Source organism: Castor canadensis, chromosome X (assembly GCF_047511655.1).
Source record: "Castor canadensis chromosome X, mCasCan1.hap1v2, whole genome shotgun sequence".
NCBI lineage: Eukaryota > Metazoa > Chordata > Mammalia > Rodentia > Castoridae > Castor > Castor canadensis.
Genome location: NC_133405.1, coordinates 2853322 through 2877240, shown reverse-complemented (window position 1 = coordinate 2877240; position 23919 = coordinate 2853322). Strand labels below are relative to the sequence as shown.

The window sequence follows — 23919 nt, the reverse complement described above, 5'->3', positions numbered from 1 at the left end:
TGTGTGCGTGCGCGCGCGCGCACGCGTATGTGTTTGATTAAAGGCCAAAAAGCACACAGCTTAGAGGGTGTTGTCTCTTCAAAAGTTTTTCCTTTGAGATGGTCCCTCTCTTGAGATGGGTCCAGTTGTCCAAGGAAAGTGCTTTGGCCTGTACCCCACGGCCTTTGCCACCTCCATAATTTGGAGACAGACAATATGCAGACTGGCAGACTGGCCCTGAAGATTTTATGGTAGCTCTGGGAGACATCCGCATGTAACCAGCTACCTCAAGTTCATAAACATGGGCTCTTTGAAAAATGTCATCTCTGGTGTTTTGGGGAAGGATGTTGATGTTTTTGTTTTGTTTTGTTTTGTTGGGGGGGGTCTCAATTCTAGAAATGATCCCATTCCTTTGTCCCCAACACTTGCTAAGCATTTTGGTGTATATGCCAGACCCCATGCCTGTCACTGAAGACTTGGAGAGGAATGGGAGATGGCATCTGCATTGAGAGCTCATGACCTGTGGGGGAGACAGAGGCAAACCAGATGACAACCACATGGTGTGTTCCATAAAGGGACTGAACCATTTGTGTCAACTTCTCTGTCACCCATAGCTAAGAGAACAAGCACGGGAGAAGGAAGCATCCCCTTCTGGTGGTCTTTGAAGAACTACAACTCTCCACCATCCAATTATACTTTGAGTACCTGCTATGTGAAGTCTTTGTTTTAGAAAAATTAATTCTTTCTCAGTTGAGGATGACCCCCAATTCTGTCATATAAATGTGTAGTAGATAAGTTTATGTTCACCATCTCTATGCCTTTCTGAGTTTGTAGTTTTCCTTCTAGCTGCCACCTTTATAGACTTAAAAGTGCTTGCTTAGAAAGAGAAGCTGGTTTATTACTGGAGTTTTCTGGCCTCTGACAGCCTGTCGGCTCCCTGGTTGTGTTAATCACCCCTCTCTGGGCCTTATGGGGGACTGGCCTCTCCTTCTAGCACAGAGGTAGGAGGAACCCACAGCCACTCACTTTATGGGGGTGACACATTGTTCTTGGCTCAAAGCAGCACCCAGAAGCAATGACTGGGACCAACTCTAAATCTCAAAAGTTCCCCAGTTGAGGGGAGGTCTGGCATGACTTAAGTGGGCTTCTTATAAAGTACATGGGGGCCTCAGCATGGCTTCTTAGGCTGGGCCTACATTTGCAAGGGCTGGCAAAGCTGTCCTGGGTGTTAAGAATAGCTCTCTTTTTTGTTTTTATTAGTGCTTTTTATTATGAAAGTAATACACTGTCATAAAAATTCAAAGAGTACAGAAAGAAATAAAGAGAAAACTCAAAGTACCTTCCCATTCAGCCCACACAAACCTACTTCCTAGCCACTGTGGTCAGTTTCATGTGAAACCTTCCAGATACTTTCTACACATATGCGAACATGAGAGATCTAAAAATGCAGCGTCTGAAAATTGCTTTGTTTAAAAAAAAGTCACACTTACAGGAAAAACAAAACATAAAATAAAAATAAAAAACAAAAACAAAATGACTTAAAATCCATCTTCTAGACCTCAGGAAGTGTCAGCATTCTCCAAGGTGTTTCTCGATGTCTTTACACACTTTTCCAGAAATGAAACCACACTATTTATGCAAACTGGTTTTCTCTCCATTCAACACTGCAGTGTAGATATTTTCCACGTCCGTAACTATAGCTCTAAAGTCACATCTGGATCGGCCACATATTATCCTGTTGTAAATTTTGAACACTCCTATCGATGGAAACTTGTATTTAGTCCCCACCACCCGCCAGCCCGCCACCATGATGTACTTACAAACTGAGGATAAATGCTTGAGTTTGGGAATGATAGTGATACAATTCAAAAGCACAGTGGGATAGAACTTTGCCTCCACTGCCTTGACTAAACATAACACATCTGGCAACACCAAGTGTTGGCAAGGGTGTGGAGCACTGAGAACACTTAGGCAGGAAAATCAGAGTTCTGCTGTAAGGTCAACCATGTTGGACCTGCCTCAAACCCATTGATCGAGGATCTCTGAGCAGGAGGTCTAGCACTCTGTGTTGTAACAAGCCTTCCAGAGGATTCTGATGCTCGCCAAAGTTTGAGAGCTGTTACTGTAGAGAATTTCTTGCTTGTGTGGTCGAAGATGTGGTCAAATATGTTGAGAACACTTATTTGTAATAGTGAAACAACTATAAATAATCCACTCACTGGCCAAACAATGGAGATAGGAGAAGTAACCAGATTTTGGATTTATTGGGACGGTCAAGTGGAAGGATATGTTGGTAGACTGGAGTGGGGAGAGAGAGAAAGAGTCAAAGATGACAACAAGGCCTTTGGCCTGAGCCACTACAAGGCGGTATAGTCATCACCTATGGTGGACTCAGCTACAAGATCAGGTTTGGAAAAGTAGTTTGGTTTGAGACCCCAGATATGATGCCTACATGAAAGAAATGGGAAAGTTACCAATATGGAGTTGTTTGTCGCAATCCTATCCGTCCCCCCCAAAAGTAAATGTAGCCAGGTGCTTATGAAGGAAGTGTTCTTACACAAAAGAACCACAAGCTTGCACAAAGGCTGCTGCCACCTTATGCAAAAGTTATTTCTGCAAGGACATCTGCCCAGCATCTGTCTGTTCAACCTTGAACTGGCATCACCCTTGTGATTAATCACTGTGGCCAAGGATTGTTGTTTCAAAAATATCAGCTATAATCCTCTTCATTTTTGATTTCCAACTTCTGGCTCTCAGAACTCTGAGAGAATAAATTTCTGTGTTTTAAAACACGCCCCCCCACCCCCAAAAAAATACCTTACCTTTACCTCAACCTCCTTGAATTTGCCCATAGTTTACTATGGCACGTGTATTCCCATTACAGTACTTTTTCTGTCTGTCTCTCTTTGTCTCTGTCTCTCACTGATTTTTATTATGTCACCTTGATCATACACTCCATTTAGGTTGACACCTGGTAAGTATGCAGGTGGAGATCTGAATAGTCCGTAGTCCATGGGATAGTGTATAGGGATGAGAAATTCAGGGAAACGCCTGAGTTAGAGATGTAAAGTTAGAAGTCATCAGCCCCCACGTGGTATTTAAAGCTAGAAAATGGGTTGAAATCACCATGGAAGTGAGTATAATAGGGGACAGTTCCAAGGACTGAGTCCTGGATCCATCCAAAGAGGTTAGGTTGGAGGAATTGAGAAGGGGCCATGGGAGAAAGGAAAAGGAGGCATCAGTGTCAAACGCTGCTGGTGTGTCTAGCAAACTGAAAACTGACCATTGGATTCAGCAATGGTCAGTGACCTTGACAAGATCCATTTGTCTAGTGGTAAGAATGAAGGAGAGAAGAAGAAGAGGAATCAAACAGTGAGGGTAGATAATTCTCTCAAGGATTGTTGCTGTAAAGGGAAAAAAAGGCATCAACAGAGAGTGGTTGGAGGGAAAGATGAGGCCAAGAGAAAGTTGGGTTTCAATGGGGGGAGGGGGAGAATTGCAGCAGGCTTGCACACTGATCAGAAGGGCCCCATCAAGAGGGAATAATTGATGATCCAGGAGAAAGAGAGAAATATTAGCAAATGTCCCTGAGTACAAAGCAGGCATGGGATCTAGAGCACAAGCAGAGAAGTTGGCCTCTCATCTGAGCCAGGACAGGCTATGCCTGAGTACTGGGACAGAGGGCAGAATGCCTAGTTAATGGTGCTGACCATGGGGAGATGGTTCTATACGTGGCATTTTGTATAATATACAAAGGTGCTATTATATATATATATCAGATAATAAAAAAAATCTGTAGAGGTTGGTATTAATAGGTCAAAGGGAGTCCTCATTAATCATTTTCTTACATATTTCTAGATCGCCACCCTGGAAGGGCACTGATTTATACTCCCACGCTTAGGGCCCCTGGAGCATGTGAGCGCCCATTTTCCCACAGCCCAGGTAACCCAGGTTTTGCAGGTCTATTTTCAGCTCTGGGCTACCTGAAGCAGAGGGTGGATGCAGCTGCCTTCATTTGCATTTCCTTCATGTGTTAATTGGTGACTCTTTGAATGCAGGTTCCCTTTCTTTGCCTGCCCATTTTCCTATTGGGTTTATTTTAGAAAGATTAAGCCTGGTGCTGCCTTATGCTGTGCAAACCAACTCTTCTCCTTTTGCCATTTGTCTAATGGTGGCTTTTGCCATACAGAAGTTTTTAATTTCTCCATCTTTTCTTTTATGGTTTCTTGTTTTCATGACATATTTAGAAAGGCTGTCCCCACCCAAGATTCCTTCTATGGTTTCATTTTTTTACATTAAATTTCTGAGCCATCTGGAGTTTATTTCAGTTTGGAGTGTGAGGTAGAAGTGCAGCTTGTTTTTCTAAGTGGCTAGTTGTTTCAACATCATTTCTTAAGTAATATGCTTTTAATCCAACTGATTTGAAATGCCACCTTGACCAGACACTGCATTGAAATGAACTTTTGTCCCTTCATTCATACACACAGGAAATATCTTCCCAAGGCACCTTACCAGGAGCTCAGGGCAGAGGGAAAATGTAAAGTGTGTCCTGCATCTGCACAGGTGGGAGGGGAGAGGAAGGAACAGACAGTAAACATTCCAGTAATGAGCACTGGGATGCAGGAGGGGAAGAGACACCCCATTGAGTCTTGGCGAGTAGGGAAACCTTCCTGCTAGAGGCAATGAACTTAACCTGAATAGTAAGTGTGGCGATGTAACCACAGGGCAAGGAGACCTCACTCAACACTAAGGTCTGGAGACAGGATGAGTCTTAGGTGGGAATTAGCAGAAAGTCCAGTAGGAACTCAGTATACCAGGATCTTGGAGCCTGAAGAGGCGGGGGTGTAGCTGGCACCAGACCTGGATGGGGAGAGGGAAGGAAGAGTCCGAAGACCGCTCTGGCTGTGTTGCAGAGAGTAGACAAGTGGGGCAAGAGCAGAGAAGTCAGTAGACCAGCGAGGAGGGGAGCAAGAATGCCAACATGGACGGGGATGGTGGTGCCAATGGAAGCAGCCAGAAGTAGTCAGGCGTCGAATGTTTTGGAGATAGAACTGCAGTCAGCACTTGATGATTGGCTGGGTGTGGGAGGAGCCATTGATTATAACGAAGACATGGAGAGAAGAGGTTTAGAGGGCTTAGAGTGGGGGAGCAAGAATTTTGTTTTGAACATGTTTAATTTGAGTTGACTCTTAGACATCCATGTGGTGATTTCAAGTAACAATATTTGCAACAGCAAGCATTCATTGAGCATGCCATAAGTTCTATTCCAAGCAGTTTACATGTGATATCTCTTATAACCTTCACAATGACTCATGAAGGTAGATGCTGATACACTTGTTTCTATTGTACAGGTGAGAAATTAAAACCCAAAGAGGGTAAGTAATTTGCCCAAAGTCACATGGTTGTTAGTTGGTACACTGGGAATTTATACCCAGACAATCTGGTTCCAGCAAATGTGCACCTGACTTTCATACCGCATGATAAGAGTGGTGTCGGGGAGAGTAGTGTCTAGGAAGCCAAGAGAAGCAAGTTTTTCCAGAAGAAAAGATTGATCAACTGTGGCTAAGAGGTGAGGGCATGGATTCGAACACTGGCTTTGCAACATGATGATCTTTGGTGACCAGACCATTTTAAGGAAGTTGTAGGGTTGAAACCCTGAAGGGAATGAGATTATGAAAGAATGGGAGGAGAAGTAGAGACAGTGAGTCTAGATGACTCTTAAATTTTTCCCAGTAAAGGGTCAGAGAAATGGAGCAGTAACTGGAGGTGGCAGTAGAGTTGACTAAGATTTTTTTTTATGTTGATAGGAAGTGTTCCAAATGAGATAGACACTTTTTTGTGGTGCTGGGGGTTAAACTCAGAGTCTCGCAGATGCTAGGCAAATGCTTTATCACTGAGCTACAATCCCAGCAAGACAGACATTGTTATGATGCAGAAAAAAGGGGGATAACTACAAATATAGAAGTCTTAGGAAGATAAAAGGTCTTAGGGAAGGAAGGGATGGAATACAGGAAGTTATGTTGGTATCATTCTACACAGTTGTGTGACTTTTGCCAACCAAGTTCATTGACTCAGGGCAGGCGTTTTGTTGATGCAGATGTTTAGATTTGTCCAGATATGATACTGTATATAGCAGAGGCGACAGAGAGGCAGGAAAGATTAGATGTGGACAAGACAGCAGTTGTGTTATTGACTCTTAGCTGGGTAAAAAGGGAAATGAAGAGAGGAAAGGGTTAGTGAGTGGAAAGGAAGTAAAGGAACCAGGCTGGAAGATCCTCAAGAGCTGAGAAAGAGAGGAGATTGTGGTGAAAATTTGGAGGCCCACACTACAGATTCTGGAGGTGACCATAGCATTCAGGCTACCCCTGGGGGGAAGAGGTGGCTATGGTAGAGTTGACAGGTTTTCAGAGACATGAAGGAGGGAAAACTAGGAAGCTTGCAGGGTGGGGATGGATGGCTCAAGGTATGGGTGCTGAAGTTGTGTACTCACTAGCCTGCCCCACTGCTATTGCCCCTTTGCCCAGTCACTTTCACACACCACTGCAAAGGCCAGTTGACCTGAGCCACTAAGTAGGTGAGGCTTTCATCCAAGGACACATTAGTCCAGCTGGACATAGCTGGGTGTGGGAGAAGGAAAGGATCTTCTGGAGAGGGTTTCGAAGGCCTTGCTTGATAGAGGGAGGCTGGCTTCGGTTTGGAAGAAGTAGAGCACTCCCTTGAAGAAGTGGAGTGCATAGAGCAATGCTGTAACTTTCTGCGGTGATGGTCATATCCTCTGGGCTCTCCAGCACAGTAGCCACTGGCTATGTGGAGTAACACTTGAAATTTGGCTGAGGAACAGAATTTTTAATAGTGTTTCATTGTAACTCATTTAAATTTAAATAGCAAGGCCCCTCTGAGTCCAACTGCCTCCTTCGTGGGACAAATGCAGCTGTGTGGAAATCAGTGTGGAAATCACTGCTGGGCATGGTAATGCAAGCCTGTAATCCCAGCACTGAGGAAGTGGAGACAGGAGGATTGTGAGTTTGAGGCCGTCCTCGGCTACACAGCAAGACCCCCATATATATAAAGAAGTCAGTGTTTGTGTTGTGTGCATCCTGTAGCTCTGTGCCAAGCCTCCCAGCCAGGGCCCGGGACCCACAGACCCCAGTACCAACTCAGGCCTTCCCATTTCTGAGCAGGTGGCACTTTCTACACCTTTCCTCTTCTAGGCCCTGGTTCACAATGCCCTGTGGGCATCAGTCCTACCAGAGGGTCCCAGGAGCCTGGACTACTTCTGGGGCAGCAGTAGGGCCTCTGGGGGCTACAGTTGGGCCCAGAACCAGGGATGAGCTCCTGGCTGAGGCCAGATCACCTCTGATTCCCCAGGCTGTGCTGGCCGGCAATGGCTGAGCTGAGCTTGAGGGATGAGGGGGTGACTGGGCAGGGAGCCCACTGTCTCCTCCTCATGACTTCCCTTCCTCCTCATCCCAAGAGCCTCCTTGCCGGCCAACTGTACTAAAACTCCGGAAAACCATGGCGGGGAGATTTTCCAATTAGAACATTCTTTTTCCGATCTGTGGATGATTCTTAAAGCAGCAAAAAGCCATTCTTCAGGGCATGTGGGGATTATCTGCCAGCGAGGCCTTGGCTCCACTTGTGCACTCGTGCTCTGGAGGCCTGGCCTGGGGCTGCTTCAGAGCCAGAGACAAAAGGCAGAGTCTGTGTTCTGGGGCATCAGGTCACGCAGACCAGGTAGAGTGCTTCCTGGCCTTATTCAAAGCTCAGGATTTGAAGAATGGTGGGAGTTTAGGCACAGAGCTGAGAGATGTGAGACCATGCTTCGCAGGGGAGGTAAATGACCTCCTAGTCTCCTTGCTGTGGCTCCCAGTGGGGCCACAGTCCACAAAGGAAACAATCCTTGAGCATGGATGCTGCCCACTGGGGAAGTACTGATCTGCCACCCCCACCAGATATGGAGTGGGGTGGTCTCACCAGTATGTTCAGGGTTTAGAGCAGCATCTATCAGGGGAGCTGCTTATGGACATAGAGGTCTAGCCTTACGGGTTCAGGTCTCCAATTGGGCCCACCCTGGGTGCAGCTCTGCCTGCTCTGGGGACCCCTGCCTCCAGGGGACCCACCCTGCTGGAAGTCTGAGGAGTCACCTAGCAAGTGGAAACCGGTTGGAGAGCTTAAGAGGATGAGGTGGCAGGGCGGGCCCAGGAAGGAAGGAGGGAGAGAGAGGATTAGGGTACAAGCAGGAGCCCAGCCCTCCCCACACAAGAACCCGAGCACCTTAGCTGCTATCCATCTGGGTGGAGACTCCATGCAGAATGACTGGAGCCACAGATTTTAGGACTAGCTCTAAGTCAGACTAGCTGTGTGACTTTGATTAGACCTTGAGCCTCTCTGGGCCTCTGTTTCCCCATTTGTCCAACTACAAGGTTCAGTCTGTTTACACTGCTTGGGTCACCTTTGGGGCCTGACAGATTTCAGAGCCCCACCTGACTTCCCCTCCCAAGCCTGGGAAATCTCTAGCTACGTGGGCTTGCCTGAGAGTTCTGCTCCCAGCCCTGCAGGTGAAAACTGCCTCCCTTGTAGCTTAAGAATGCTGCTGGTGGTCCCTTCTCTCCTGTTACCTTCCCCATTTACTGGCTTTGATCTGGTCTCTCTCAGAATAGAGTCACCACCTGCCACTCCCTGCCTCCACCTTCTAGACCCTCTTGCCTCCTATGATAGCCCAGGCTTCCCCCAAGCCTACCACACTTAGAACCAGCACCTGTGCCCTCAGAGCAGGTCCTCGCTCAGGGATGCTGCCCAGTCCCCTGGAGGTAGCAATGCTGCCCAAGCTGGAGGGCTTCAGAAGAACTCTGCCAAAGCCAGGTGCCTGGCCAATCTTGGAGCTAGGACTAGGAGATAAGACACAAGAGGAAAGGAAAGTAGGGAGGAACAGGGACAAGGTCAGGTCAGATGGGATGGAGCCCAGTCTGGGAGGCAGCCAGTAGCCACCAGAACTTGAGAGGAGTGCAAAGGAAGGTTCATGAAGAAGACAACATGACAGATGAGAGTGAGTGGGAGGTCATCTGGTGTCTCCAGAGAGGAAATGTCATTCCAAACAAAGGTGTATCTAGTGCAAGTATATGAGAGCATTTGGTGTATCTGAGTCCATGTCCCTTGGGCATGTCTGGTGCCTGAAGAGGCTGAAGAAGCCAGTGGAAGCCTGGAAACCTGGCTGAAGTGACTGGAGGTGGCCCTGGAAGGGGGGTAGGGTGGAAAACATCATTGGAAGATTCTGTTGGGGCAGTGAACAGTGGGCAGAGCAGGGCAGGGCAGGGCAGTTACCATTCGAGTCAAACCCGTTTGCAGGCAAGATCTGCTGCAGGGCCTGGCAGTCTGGCCTGGAGGGAGGAGTTGAGGAAAGGCTGGTCTCTTTGGTTGGAGCTATTGTGATGAATTTGTCCTGGGCAGGGGCTAAGTCACCTGGGACACAGAAAGATCTGGAGGCCCAGGCTAGCCCTCACAGGTCAGCCTCACTGGTCAACTGAGAGTGAGCGGCAGGTCACCACTTAGACACCAGTCTTGCTCATACTCTTCAGCTGGCCCACCCCGACTTAGGACTCTGGAGTGAGCTTGCTGTTTCCTGCTGACAACCTTAGGAGACAAGAGGCTCTTCTTCCCTACTACCTCTGATTCATCACTATGTGCTCTATATTCTACCTCTTTAAGCTAGGGACTCTTGAGGGAACAGAGACCAGAGAAGGAGTGTGACACCCTAGGTCATACAGTGAGTATGTTTTAGGAGCTAGGATGCCAAGCTAAATCCACGGTCACTAGGAGCCACAGTGAGGAAAGGGGAGGCATTAGATACTGGCCATCAGACCGGGGTATACCATATTAAAAGGAGAAAAACATTTGTTGGCAAGAGACAGATGAACTGAAATGACTTTCTAAGATTCTCCCCCCAGAACGCACAGGGTGCCTTCTTCCTAAATGATGAATCCTACAAAGAGGAGCCTCCTCTTTCACAGTCTCAATTTCCCCCTCCACCCCTTCCTTCTGCAAATACTTAGATCTGGGCTGGTCTCCATGACCCAGTGATGAGTCAGTCAGTCGGGACACCGACCTCCCAGAGCTCACCATCTTGAACAATAAAGGGTGATGGCCACTGTCATCCAAGGGAACTAGAGGAGTACACAGACGGAAGTGATTGGCTTGGCTAGGTGACAGGCAGGGGAGGGTTTGGGAACCCTTGAATGAGGGCTTGAAGAATGACCGAGCTCACTAGTCAGACGTGAGCTGTAGAAAGGGCACTGCCAGGACTGTAAGTAGCAGGAGCAAACGGCCGAGGCAAGAGGACACGTGATGACTTCAGAAGACAGGGGGAAGCTTTTGTGAATGCAGTGTAGTGAAGAAAAGGGGACAGTGACCGTGCCCACAGAGAGAGGGGCCGACCACACCAAATCCTCGTGTCATCTTGAAGAGTTTAGCTTTGATCCCGGGAGCAATGGGAAGCCATAGAAAGGCTGTAAGCAGGGAGCAACATGGTCATAGTCACATGTCTAAGCTACTAAACTGACTCTGTGTAACACCAAATGGGGGGGAAGGTGAGACCTGAGGCGGACTAAACTGACTGTAAGGATGGAGTCAGGAGAAAGGTGAGACCTGAGGCAGGGAAGCCAGCAAAGAGGCAGGGCCTGTGGACATGCAGAGCAGTGGGTGGATTTGAAGGCCTCCTGGGCTCTGGGACTGGAAGGACTTGAGTAAGGAGGTTTTGCTGGCCCATTCTTCTGATCCTATCATCCTGATAGACCAAGTCCTGGCCAACCTTATGCCATTGCTTGGGATGGCTTAACTGTCCTCTCTCCTGGAAGGCCCTCACTAGTCTCACAGGTGGGGTTTGGAGGTTCTTTCCCATGCTCCCTCAATCCTAGCCCTCAGCCCAGGACCTGGCACATCATGAGGATTCAGTCAGCATAAATGGATGACATGTATTAAACTGCATTGACGCTAGAGGTGTGAATGTGTGTCTGGCCTAGCCTGTAGGTGACCCTGTTTGCTGGGTCTTGGGCGCCCCAGGCTTCTCCCAGAGTGGCCTTCCAGGGTGCGAGTTTTCCAGGCGCTGATGGCAGCAGCTCCCTCACTTTCTCCTCCTTCCCTCCCTCAGAGACTTCCTGCATGATCTCAGACACCGCCCCTCCCTCCCGTCCCCCTGCCCCGCCCCTGTCTGGGATCTCCATCTGTAAAATGGATCTAGGCACAGTAGTTCTCGACAGAATTGACCCGACAGCATCTGTGGAAGTCATTGGCCCCGAGCCTGGGCCAGATCTCGTCGGAGGCGAGGAGGGGCGCCACTAGGCAGCGGGGGCCCTTCATGTGGTGGAGGGCTCCAGGTTCAGGGATCGCGAGCCCGGAGGAATTTGCCTGGAAGTTTTCCACGCGGCAAAGCCTTCTGAAGCTCGCTCCAGGCTCGGCGAGGGGAGCCCGGGCCTTGATTTCTCCAGCAGCCCCGCGGGAGGAGGGGCCGGGAAGGGGCGGGCGGGCGGAGGACACTGGCGGGAGAATGTGCGGAATGTGCCAGGCGCATCTACCTACCCCAGGAGAGGGCAGAGGAAGGGGGCTGGCCGAGGGGAGGGGCGAGGGGCGAGGCTCCGGATAGCCGGAGAAAACCTGTTTGTTCTCCTGCGGGCGGAGCCCAGTTGGTGCCTCCTCTCCTACCCTGCGCGCTCCCCGCTGCGCCCCGCGCCCCGCGCCCCGCGACCGCCGACGCGGTCCGGTCCGGTCCGGTCGGGCACTACCCACTCGAGGGAGCCTGCCCGACCCTCCGCCCGCCCCACGAGCCGGGCACCTGTGCCAGGTAGGGCTGTCGAGTCGCCGTCGGACGTGCACGACGGGGAGGCAGAGAGGGGCACCCGGCCCGTGCCCTGCTAGAGACAAGTCAGAGCCTCAGTTTCCCTTCTGTAATCCTTACTCCTCCAAGCATCCTTCCTGGGGTTCCCTTCAGGGAGGAAGTATGCACGATTTTGTTTTTCAGTGCTAGTGATGAGACTGAAGAGTCGGAGGAGTCCGCTGTGCCCTACTAAGGCAAGTGGCCCCTCGCTGTTCTGGTTCCTCTGCTCTCACCGTTTCTGGATGAGACCCTTTGACTGCTAGTGAATGACGGGGGAGGGGCAGGGTGATTCAAGAGTTGATTGCTGCAAGAATCAGGGACTCTCACATCCCTGAGTCCATTTTATAGATGACAAAACTGATCTCCAGAGGCTGGTTCGCCCGGGTGGGGGTGGGGGTGGGGGGAACCCCTCACTGGCCTAAAGCCCAGGGCAAGGGGCTTGATGGTGGTTTTGATGGACATGTGCTGGGCGTTGGACGCTCTCACGGAGTGCAGCCTGGAAGGGAGCTGCTCATGCTCAGACCGAAGGCGCAGGCAGCATCAAGTGTCGCTTGTGGTGCTATCAACAAGATCTGCAGCACAGAAGCTCTGTGGCTGGATTGCTTTTGATGGGGGTTGGGGGACCCAAGAGCCTTCCTTGTCCTCTTTGGAAATGCAGGGTGATGCTTTGCTTCAGAGAAAGTCTGAGAGTTCAGGCCCTCCTGTCTGCTCTGCTATTTTGAAGCTGAGGGCACCTGAGCAGGTCCATTGGTCCAAGGGGTAACATTGCTAGGCCACCTCCCACCAGGGAGGTAGTGGTGGGTGTGTGCCAGGCTTTGGAACCTCTGAGATGTGGTAGGAGTTGTGTTCTCTGTGAGCCATTTGCACTTAGCCTTGACATTGTGGAAGGTGATGGCAGCAGCATCTTAGAATTTGGCATTGGCACAGGGTGTAGGGTACAGAGGGAAGGAGGGAGAGAGAGAGAGAGAGACTGATTGACTGATTCTTCCACTCTATCCAGCAGTGGCTGAGGCTCTGACACCTGGTCGTAGTCTTGCCTGAGTCTCATGGCCCTTTGGACTTCTGGTGGTGCCTCCTGGCTGGGGGCGGGAAATAGGGTCCCACAGGCTGATAGGTATGAATAGTGGAGTGAGGCTTTGGGTTAGAGAGTCCTAGATCTGTTCCCACTCCCACCCAAGCTCATGCAGATCTGCAGAACAGGCTGGGGAAGTCCTACCTTCCCATGTCCTCAACTGCCTCATCTGAAAGGGCAGGGCCTAATCGGAGGCCAGCAAGTGGCCAGGGCACAGGTGGACAGACCAGAGGCAGCTTTCTGGAGGGCCTTCCTGTTGGTGCTATTCCCCTCTCCACTTCCCTCCCCCCTCCCCCTCCCCCTCAGGCCACTCAAGGATAGGAAGGAGCAGAGTCATCTCATCAATTCCCTGCCCTGGCTGGCTTAAGGCATCCAGTGCAGGGCTAGACACGCAGCAGGTGCTCAAAATCTGTTCATTTTTATCCTCTGGATACTCATGAGTCAGTGACAGAGGTGGCTCATGACCACATAGGGTGCTGCAGCTCTGAGAGGCATAAAAGCATTAGGGGCTCCCTATGCCTGGAGTAGGGAAGCAGTCCTAGCTAGAAAGACCAGAGAAGACTTCCTGGAGAAGGGGAGCTGGTAAGCAGGACTGGGAGCTCAGCAGCCAGAGGTCAAGGCTACACGAACTTTGAGGGTGCTTGAGACTAGCCTTCCCTACTCATGAAAGACCAAAGCCAATTTTCCTGAGCCTCCATCCACTGAGAGACAGGCAATGGGATCTGGAAGAGAAATTATCCCCACGGGAGACAGGCTACTTAGTAAGGAGCTGCCATCTGAATGGTAATGGACTTGAAGGCAGTGGTCCCAGGGCAGCCAAGCCTTACTTCAGCCTGCCTCTAACTGCTTTGTGGTCCTGCCTTTCTTCCCAGTGCCCCCACAGTCTCCTGAGATCTTGCAGGGCAGGGACTCTGGGCCCACAGCACTGAGTCTGGGGCCTGGCCAAGGTAGGTATCAGCGCCTGTTCCCTCAATTGTTCTTCAGTTGCATGCCAAGAAAACACCCCCAATTCTGGCTCAATGCATTCTGGAAGCTGAGCCTGCCCTTCTCCTTCCCCATTCAGGCCTCCACAGGTGGCTGATTCCTTTAGTCTGAACGTTGCTTCAAGCCATAGGCTATAAGGTGCCAGGTCACATGTAACACAAGTTTGCCTCCTGATTGTTGAGCCCTGAGGCCACGTTCTCTGCCAGTCCCCTAGTGGTATGGGGCAGGACCAGTGCCATGGAAGAGAAAGGCTGCTTTCTAGGGCTCTGACATCTCATGTGGCACCCCAATCCTTTAGGCCCCTGTGGTTGGGACTGGGCCAGAGCTTTTGCATTAGTCCTCCCTGTGCCCACAGAGATCTGGTGGTTGGCAGGAGAGAAGGGGGATGTCCAGAATCTTGCACCTAATAGGACAGAATCTTTACAGTCCAGCGATTAATAGAATGGTCCAGAGGTCACACTGATTTCAAGCTTCAGCTCAGCCACCGTCTAGTTGTGCAAACCTGAGTGTGCCACGTAATCTCTGGAGGCCTCAGTTTTCTCACTTTTGCTCAGGCAGCTGGGTGCCTGGCACCAAAGTGGGGCTCTGTCAGGTAGAGGGGCTGAGCCAGGACCACAGTGCATTTCTCCAAGCAAAGGGTGAGGTGGGGGTGAGAAAGAAGCTAACCAGGATGTGGGCCCCCCACCTGAGGATAACTTTAAAATATCACTGCTAGTCACTGGTGACGTGTATGGTTTCAACTCACAGTCCATTGGATTGTGGACTTCCTCTGTCTACTAAAGTCTTCTGTGCTTTTCTTTATTGGTTTTCACTTTTTGTCTTTATCCTCCTTATTTTGAATTAATGGAAAACTCACAAAGAAGTTGTAAGAATAGTGCAGAGAACCCTTGGAACCTTCCCACTGCTGACATGTTCCCTCTCCTCTGATTGTGGCTACGGAGGGATCAGGAGGTGGGCAAGATTGGTGTCAGTTCATTTTTCTCAAAGGGAAACTGAGGCACAGAGGGGACCTTGCTCAGGTCCCATCTGAGGATTTGGAACAGAGCCAGATTAGCTCTTCCCACAGATACACATTGAAGCATTTGGCAGGCGTTTTCTGCTCACTTTCACTGCTGGGCTGCCTGGGAACTGAGAGGGTGCGGACAGGGAAGTGGGAGGGGCAGGTCTGGGTGGAGAAGAGACTGGAAAATGAAAGGACAGGAGGCTCTATGCGTGTCATTCTCCAGGGCTAATGTTGCAGAGTCAGACTTGGAGGTGGGGAGGCAGGAAGGAATCTGCAGTTTAAGCAAATGTCCCAGGGATTTGGCTTCTGGAAGGACCCAGAGGCCACTTTCAGGAACACTGTCTGGGAACTGGGGAGGGACTGCCTAGAGCAGAAGGTGGGAAGTTCCTCAGCCACTCAACACCTGCTGTATCGTCTCTTTCCTGCAGAGCTGCCTTGTGGTTACTGCTGGTGGCCAGAGGAGGCTGTGGACCTCTGAAGCCACGCATTGGGCTCAGAGAAGACCTGGTGGTCCCTGCGCCAGTGGTGGGCAGGCCCCAAGTTGCTTGTGGTGGCTGCTGGTGGTCCCTGGCCTTGTGAGCAGGTCTCTGGGTCCAGCACCCTGGTCTGGTCCCTGTGATCCTTGGCTCAGCACACTAATTTCTGATGACTAGGTCAGTTTCCCAGAGCTTGATGTGGCAGAGGTTGCTATGGAGAGAGCAGGCACAAGGATTCCAGTCACAGGAAGGGGATCCCTTCGGAAAATGCTTACATCAGGCACTGCTTGGTTTAGACTGGAAAAGAAAACCACAACAAAAACTGAAAAGCAGGACTGGCTTCACCATTTCTGCCCGCGTGACCTCCTACTCATTCTTTCATACTTTAGGACCTGAGCCAAGGGCGCCTCCTTGGGAAATGCAGCACTCTGGCAGGGCCTGCAGGGCCGGTCTCCCCTCCTCTGGCTCCTGTCTGTCTCCCCAGCTCTCCCCAGCACCCAGCCTGGCTGCTAACTTTCCATAAATGCTTGTTGCAGAATGGAAAATGTGGGCTTCTGTCTTCTTATCCAAAAGTGGGGGACTTGATAGAGGGAAGGGGGGAACTAAGGGGACTCTGAGTCTGAGCTGGACAGGAAAGAGAGAAGGTAAGGAGGGCCTGGCAGGGGAGGAGCCTGCGGCCCTGTCTCTGGGCTGCATGGTGAGATTTCAGAGGGGCCTTTGGGTAGTTTTTTTCCTTTTGATCCTCACTATTGATCACCTGTAAACAGGACAAAAGCAGCTAGCTTTGGCCAACGTTAAGTCAGAGTAAATGGGGGTAACTTTCAACACCAGCCCTGCTCCAGCAAAGGCTGAGCAGGTGGCAGCAGCAGAGTAGGAGGAAGAGAGAGTGAGTTGAGGTGGGGGTGGGCTTCATGATTCCTTGAGCCCTTTTGGACCCCATTGGCTGTCTTGTCTGTATGACCAGGACTGGCTTGAAACCTTAGTTCCCACGTTGCAGAAACAAGTTGGTTACAGGGTGCAGAGGCAGCCAGGGCCTGCAGGAGCCCCAGAGCGCCTCGGATCATTTCTCATGGTACAGCTGGTGAATGAAGCCCTGGCAGCAATGGGAATAGCTCACCTAGGGAGCTTTGGGCAGGAGTCCTGTTTGGCGTAAAGGGGCTTATGGGCCTTACTGTCCCCAGCATGTTGGCCTTCCCCAGACCCCTCCACAGAGACACCTCAGAGGACTCTTTCCAGCAGCCCTTGCTGGCTCTTGAGGCCAAGCCACCTCTGAAATGACCAAGTCTCCCCCAAGAAATTGCTTGTATCTAGCTTGCTGAGAGTTGCAAAATGCAGAAAAGCCAGAAAGAATCCCAGGTCCCAGGAGTGGCAGGTGGCCCTGGCTGCCTTTCCCCCTCAGGGGGAAGGAGCTGGCCTGCCTCAGGCCTCTTCCTCTCAGGGTCCCTCCAGCACAGACGCCGAGAAGTCTAGGATCTGGGGTGTTTGGGTGGGATGGCGGGAGGTGAAATTCCAGACTGTCATGCAGAAGTCATTTACCTGTAAAGCACATTTACAAATACCACCCCTCAAGTGTTCTTTTTCCATATTACATTTTTCCTTCAGCAACTCTTCCAGCTCTTTTTTCCACTTGGTGAGCCTCCTTCCTGCTGCCTTGTTGGCCTGTAGGCAGGAGCCCCAGGGACTGGAGCGTCACAGGCAGGTCTCGAGCTCCTGCATGAGGGGCCAAGCCTGAGGCTCCTGGGAGCTACGTGCTAAGCAGCAGACTGGGAGGCTTAGACATGATCCAGCTGCTCAGCCATTGCTCTGTTGGGCCTAGCTCTGCTCAAACTCTCTAAATCACTTTTGAAGGGCCCCTTCTGCCTGCCCTGCTGTGAAGACCCTCTAGATCTCAGCATCCCCTGGAGCAGCGCAGTGGTGTTGGTGTTTCTTCTGTGCCCTTCCAGGAGGAAAGCAACCTGTTTGCTTACTGCCGCAGAGACTCCAGTGCAAGATACTGGCAATCAGAATGCCCTCATTCACAAGACCCTGCCCCAGAAGGCTTGCCTCACAAAATGGGACATTTCTTCGTGCCTGCCCTTTTGGCCCAGAGAATCGGGCTGGCTGCTTGAGTGCTGGCTTAGGTCAGCCTGAGTCCAAACTCAGTGGGTCAACTGCATTCCTTAAGAAAGCACTGGACAAGAACACCTAAGTGTGTGTGGGTAGGTGGTCATGCTCCCTGACTTTTAACATCCTCATCCCCCTCACATTGCATCCGTGGCCTGAACCGAGGCCCCAGTGTCTTTCCCAGCCCATTAAGAGGAACGCCTTGCACTTCCTGCTGCAGCCAAGGCTCTCCTTACTATGCTGGATCTTTGACTCCACCTACCCCGCCTCCATCGGTCCTGGGCCTGGGTGATGAGCAGATGGCTAGGTGCAGGGTCTCAGGAGCATTTTGAGAACAGAGATTCCCTAAGTCCATCCCCACTCTTGCTGGCACAGGTTGAGTTGGGAGAGATGAGAGGGTTGGAGGGACTTCGGCTGGGGAGCTACCTGGGCTGGCTGGGCTGTGGGGCTCAGGCAGCCTGGAGCCTCAAGGTTGGGCCCTTGTAGGAGGGCCAGAGGGGATAGATATATATCTCTAGGGTCTCTCTTGCAGATTTTGTCTTCCTACACCCTTTGTCGAATGGTGGGGAACCGAGGCCCAATGGGATGGGAAGAAAGGATTTGCTCAGGGTGGCAGAGCTAGGATGCAAATGCATTCTCCTTCTAACAGACCAGCTATATTCTAGGAGATCCTTGGCAGTGCCCAGCTGAGGGATCAGCATGGATTATGTCCATCCATCTCTAGGAACAAATTCCAGGGAGACAAGGGACTTAGCATCACTTTGGTGCTGCCCTCATGACCAGATGGGAGCACTGAAGGGAAGGAGGAGTCCTAATGGCTTGTCCCCAGCCATATTCTGGGTCTCTGCCTCTGTCAGAGCAGGCAACACCTTTGCCCCAAAGCCACAGCTCTGCAGGCAGAACTTTCCTAAAAACGGCCTGATGTCAGTGCAGCCACAGATCCTGCACTGAGCCGCTGAAGTCTTGATGGAGTCATCCAGATGTTACTTGCCACATCTACATTTGGCCACTGGGATGTATGCTCTTGTCCTGCCCTGCTGCTTCCTCATGTCAACTCTTGGCTCATACCTCAGGGATTCACTCAGAGCTAAACTGTGGACTCTGGTACCAAAAGACTGATCTGTGGTATAATCTCTGTGAGTCGGACACCCCTGGGGGGCCCATGGACTGGACAAACCAGGGATTGGGCCCTACCTTGCAGAAGGGTCACATACTTGGGTAAGTGGAGCTGGGATTCTTCTCAGCTCTCAGGTGTGCAGTTCTTCCTCTCACATCTCTGCCTATGGTGTGCCCACACTTGCTTGAAAATGGAGCCCAGTACCCAAGCATTCAGACAAGCCCCAACGCCCATGCCCCTTGGCTACATATTGTACATATGAGCAGCTGTTTGGTGCTCTTGGAAGGCAGTGCTAAAGGTGCTTGGCTCCTCCTTCCCCGCAGTTCCCTAGGAAGCCTGGCATCTGGGTACCACTCTCTGCACAGTTCTGTTCCCCTCTGGCCCAGGCTGGGAGAAGGCTCAGTCTGCTTCCTACTCTCACCCAACCTCTGTCACAGAGAGCCCTTGCCCTGGGCCCTAGGTCCTGGGGGGGCTCAGCAGGACCGAGGGCTGGCTGCCTTCTCCCTCCCTCAGTGTTTACTCCAACTCTCTGCAAGAGGCCACCCCATCCCAGGGTGACGGGGAGCCCAGGAAGGAAGGGGCTCTTCATCCTGGGGTGGGCTGGTGTAGGGATGGCAATGGAACCAGAGTGAGGGTTCCGGGATGGGGTGTCACCCAGGGCCCAGCAGGGTGACTAGGACAAGTGTCCCTCCATGCCCATCTCCCCTGGAGTCCCACTCAGTCTGGAGAGAAGAGGCCTGGGCTTGGGCAGAAGGAAGCTGGCCCCTCAGGCAGGGTACTTGAACTCTCTCCCTGGACACACTTTCCTTCTCTCCCTCTTTCCTCTTCCTTCCATGTTTAGTGCAGTGTGATTAAGAGCGGGGCTGTCTGTGTCCCTGAGCCAGGGAAAGTGAGTTTTGGAGGCGGAGTACTTGACAGGATTGCCTTATCTGTTTCCATCTCTGCATCCTCACACACCAACCAAGCATGTGTCACTGTCTGCTGACTTCCCAGCATGGCTCCCTCTAGCACGTGCCATTCTTCATGCATTAGCTCCTGGGTGCATCAGTGCATGTGCTCTTGCTCTGACTCCACTCTGGTGGCCTCTGATGACACAAGGCTTGTTGTGGATGGGGAAACAGGCCCCTTGCAGTTGCCACATTGGCTCCTTGCTTCTCTCTGTCCAATCACAGTGAGGGCCCCTGCCCCAGGAGGCCGCTGGTCAGCCTTGAGAAGCTGCAGTAGCAGGGAGGAAGGTGGATAAGGGAGTGTGCCCATTGACATTATGAGGTCATGCGAATTCAGGGAGGACTCACCGCCATCTCCCTCACCTAGTCCTGCCAGAGACAATTCCTCTGGTTGCTCTTTTTGCCACCTCTCAGCCTGTCTTCCCCAAGAGACATCTGCAGGGTAGAGCACAGAGAAGGGTGCTGTATAGTAGAGCCACAACTATTGGGGTTTCAGATGTGGGTTGTGAGGGATACTGATGTGGAAGGTATCAGGGAAGCTGGCTGTTCCTTTGGTGGCCCATATGAGGCCCCAAGCAGACTGACATGACAGTTCCCAGAGAACAGAAATCTTCTCCCAATCAAGGTAGAAATGGGGCTGTGATACTGAAAGTTCCACAGAATGGCTGGCCTGAGTACAAATGTGCTGATGTGGACCATTTGGAGATGAGGATGCCCACCAGCCTTAAGGTACTCATGCCAAAAGATGATGAATCCCAGACAGGTGCCCAATGAGCCCGTCCATAGGCTTGGTGGCTCTGCACACTACTTTACGGGTGAGGAGACGTAGGCTCAGAGACTGGGACATCTCAGCCGCATGAAGCTACTTAGGGAAGAGGAGCAGAGACGTGAGCAGAGGTCACAGCCTGTGTTTGCTCTCAGGCTAGGCCACCTCTGGACCAGGATGGCTCAAGTTCCTAGAACGAAGGCCTGGGTAGGCAGCTGGACATGGGGTGAGTGAGAAAGCGCAAGATCCCAGTCCCACCAGTTTCTGTTTGTCCTCGAACTTTCTGACTCTTGGATCTCAGGCACAAGTCTGAGAAAAGCTGGGGAGGGTGGGTTTTTGGAATAACATTCGGGGAGGCCTCAGCAGTTGGGCTAGACTGAAGGGTACAGTCAGGCTGGTGTGGCTAACCCCAGTGCCTGGTTTTGGAAGAAGCAGTAGAGGTGGCTAGCAGTGGGTGTGCCTGGGTCACCTGGATCTTGTCCCTTTCCCCAGGAGCATTTGATGCCCTTGTGCATGGGGTTAGCAGGGCTTCTGTATAGTTCAGGGCTCAGATCCTTGGGAATGTTGCCCCTAGTCAGCCAGTGACCCTTCCTGAGTTCGTTTGGTCATGGTGAAGTGAGGATGAAGATAAACTTACTGCCTGTGGGATTGCAGGTGTATTACCGGCTGGTCAGTGCCTGATCCCTGTACTGGGTGTGCAGGGTGCTGGCCTGGCTCACGGGATGCACTCTGACGGAGGCCAGCTTTGTTAGCACTTCTCAGGGTCCCACCTGGCCTAGTGGCAGGTCTTCTTGCAGTATGGCTTAGAACTGGGTACAGCCTGGGGAGGGTGGAGAGGCTTGAGGGAGACTGGAGGCTTTTCCCAAGGCTGTCTGAACCCACATCTGCTAATTTCTGCACGAAAAGGGCTGGGAGAGCAGGTGGTGGGGCACCAGCTGTCGGGCCATGAGTATTCACTTTCCATGCCCATCCATGCTGCTCGGTTCCCCTGGGACCATGCGCCTTTCTCCTTCCCTCCTGTAGATGAGAACAGAAGTCAGCATCCAGGACTGTATTGAGCAACATGCCCACACGTGGACAATAATCAGTCTAGGTGCCATATTCTTTATTCTTCCTGGACATAAGCCTCACTGCAGGAGTTGTCTTTGTATCCTTGGCTGACTTACCAAGGGCTGGGGAGCCTGCCCTGAGTGTGTGGGCGGAGGGAGGCATCCTCCCAACTTGGTCAGTGATTCTTCCCTCCTCAAAGAGGGAGAGGAGCTTTTAGCAGGCCTCTTGTCCAATTTGGCCAAACATCTGTCCTAGTGTGGCCCTTGCATGTTTGAGCAAAGAAGCCTTCCTTCTTCCAGTGGTGTTTCTGCTGCTGCTGCTGTTGCTGCTACCTTGGTGTGAATCAGGCTACAACATACCTGCATTAAAGTCTGCAGATGCTCAGATCCCTTGTATAAAATCGTGCTGTGCTTGTGAACTCTACATAACATCCTGTCACATACTTTAAATTATCTCTAGATTTCTATAACGCAATGGTGTTGCCATATAGATAGTCATTATACTATGTTGTTTAGGGAATATTGACAAGAAAAAAGTCTGTACGTGCTCAGTACAGATACTTCTCGTTCAGTATTTCTGATCTGAGGTTGGTTGACTCTGTAGATGTGGAACCTGCTGACTATATAGGAAGGCATGTTAAATACTACAGATATGTATATACAATTTGAAATAATTGCACAGTTTGTGTTTGATTGGATGGACCATGTTTAATATGACTGTTTGGCTCTTAGATTATTGCTCAGTTTTCACCATCATACTCAACACTGTGATGACCCCTTCTGTTCAACTCATGCAGTCTCTTCCTCTTCCTTCCATGCAGACTAGACTGCCCAGGGGAAGCTCCTGAATCCATAGCCTACCCTTTCAGCTTTTGTTAACTACAGAGACTTGTCCTCCCAAAAGATGCCCCAGTTCACCTTCCAGCACTTGCAAGCAGCCCGGGAGCTCTGCTCCTGAGTGGCGAACCATCTATCTTCCAAAGCTGCTCATAGTTATGGCAAGGCCATTCCCTGCTGCCACTGAGTGGAGGGCCACTTTTCCCTGCTCTCTGTGAAAAGCCAGACAAGGGGGAGAGGATGGTGGGTCTAAGGGGAGATCTGGGTTGGAGGACAAGTGGTCAGTGCAGGCCATTACTCCCCAGCAACTGTGGGATAGGCTGGGCTAGAGTGAGAGGGGTGCCTGAGCCCTGTCCTTCATGAGGCTTCTGGGAGCTTCTTTTCTGGAAGAATTTGGTCAGTAATCAAAAAGATACTCAGGTCTGTTCCTGGCTGTTGGACTTAAGGGATGGGAGTGTCCAGAAGGAACAGGGGTGGCTAGACAGACTAAGCCATGAGGGAGAGGCAGAAGGACCTAGGAGGGTATTCCAGGCGGGGAGGCCAGTATACAAAAAGGCATAGGGATTCTTTTGACAGGACCACCATCCAGGGGCCCTATACATGGTCTGCTTGGAGCACAGTGTTGGTATTGAGGGAGGTTGGTGAGAAAAGAGACCAGGTGAAGAGAGTAGTACAGGGGCTGCCTTGTCCCCAATCTTAGAAACACTGGGGACCAGAGAAGTGTGGGCTGATATGGACAAGCGGGGTTAAGGGGCAGTGAGTGCTGCTGGAAGGGAGGCGCAGATGAAGGCAGGAGGACCTGGGAGGTCAAAAGTGATCCTGGCCTAAACCAAGGCTGGGGGCTGGTTGGGGAGAGTGTGCAAAGCAGGAGATGCCAGTTCTCTGGCTGGGATATAAATGCAAACCCCATTTGTCAATCCACCTGGCTGAGACTCATCACTTTAAAGGTTCCTTGTTCTAAAGAGCTGCCCTATTCTTAATTCTACTTTGGCAGTGATCTTTCTGACTCTTTCACAGTTATTATCCCGTCCAAAAAGAACTTGGACTACTGAGATACATCTAGGCCTGAGGGAAAGGAGCAAAAACACCAGACCAGATTTTTATCTGGCATGTGTCCCTACCCCTTTGGCCTGGGAGTTGCCAGTGACCTCTCTCTCCTGTCATTCTGCACATGTATGAATCTGTCCTGATTTGAGAAGTGGCTTATTTGGTTCTTATTTGACAGTAAACTTCGAGGCAACATAGCCATTGGTTTACCAAGGTATAACATGAGTTCCTTTACCTAGTGTTGGACCTGGGCTCCCAGCACTGTGGATTACCTTCACCTGCTTTCCAAGTTCATGTGTGGAAACCAGTGCCCGTAGTCTCCGAAGTCCTGAAAAGGAGGAGTGTGTCCTTGAGGTGCCCTGTAGAAAATAAGCTATACCAGCAAGTATGTCTTAGCAAGGCTAGAAGGACCTAAAGACCCTACTTGGTCCTACTACTGTAAGAGTCTCTTGCAGGTGAGGAGCTGAGGCCCAGAGAAGGTAAGAGACTCTCCCAAGGTCTCACAGTCAGTAGCATCAGTAGACCAAGGGGCCAAGATCTCAAGCTGCATACGCTTGCCCACAGGCGCTGACTGTTATCTGTGTGCTCTGGTCTGTGGGGCCACTCCACTGGCTGCCAGGGTAGAGACACTTGGACCTATATAGTCATAAGATCACCTGTCTAATGAGGGCCA

The 23919-nt window shown here is 51.1% G+C and overlaps 1 protein-coding gene across 10 annotated transcripts in view; it reads left to right on the top strand.

Moving 5' to 3' along the window:
- The first annotated feature begins 11634 nt into the window (after positions 1-11634).
- Positions 11635-23919, top strand: part of Znf185 (zinc finger protein 185 with LIM domain) — a 74199-nt gene continuing 61914 nt past the window's right edge. For 4 of the 10 annotated variants that reach the window (XM_074063799.1, XM_074063797.1, XM_074063800.1 and 1 more), the window contains exon 1: positions 11636-11812. The gene's annotated coding sequence lies outside the window, so the exon portion shown is untranslated. Of the gene's footprint in view, positions 11813-11989; positions 12040-13286; positions 13865-23919 lie in introns of those variants that run through there. The other 6 variants (XM_074063801.1, XM_074063804.1, XM_074063802.1 and 3 more) reach the window with 4 other exon arrangements.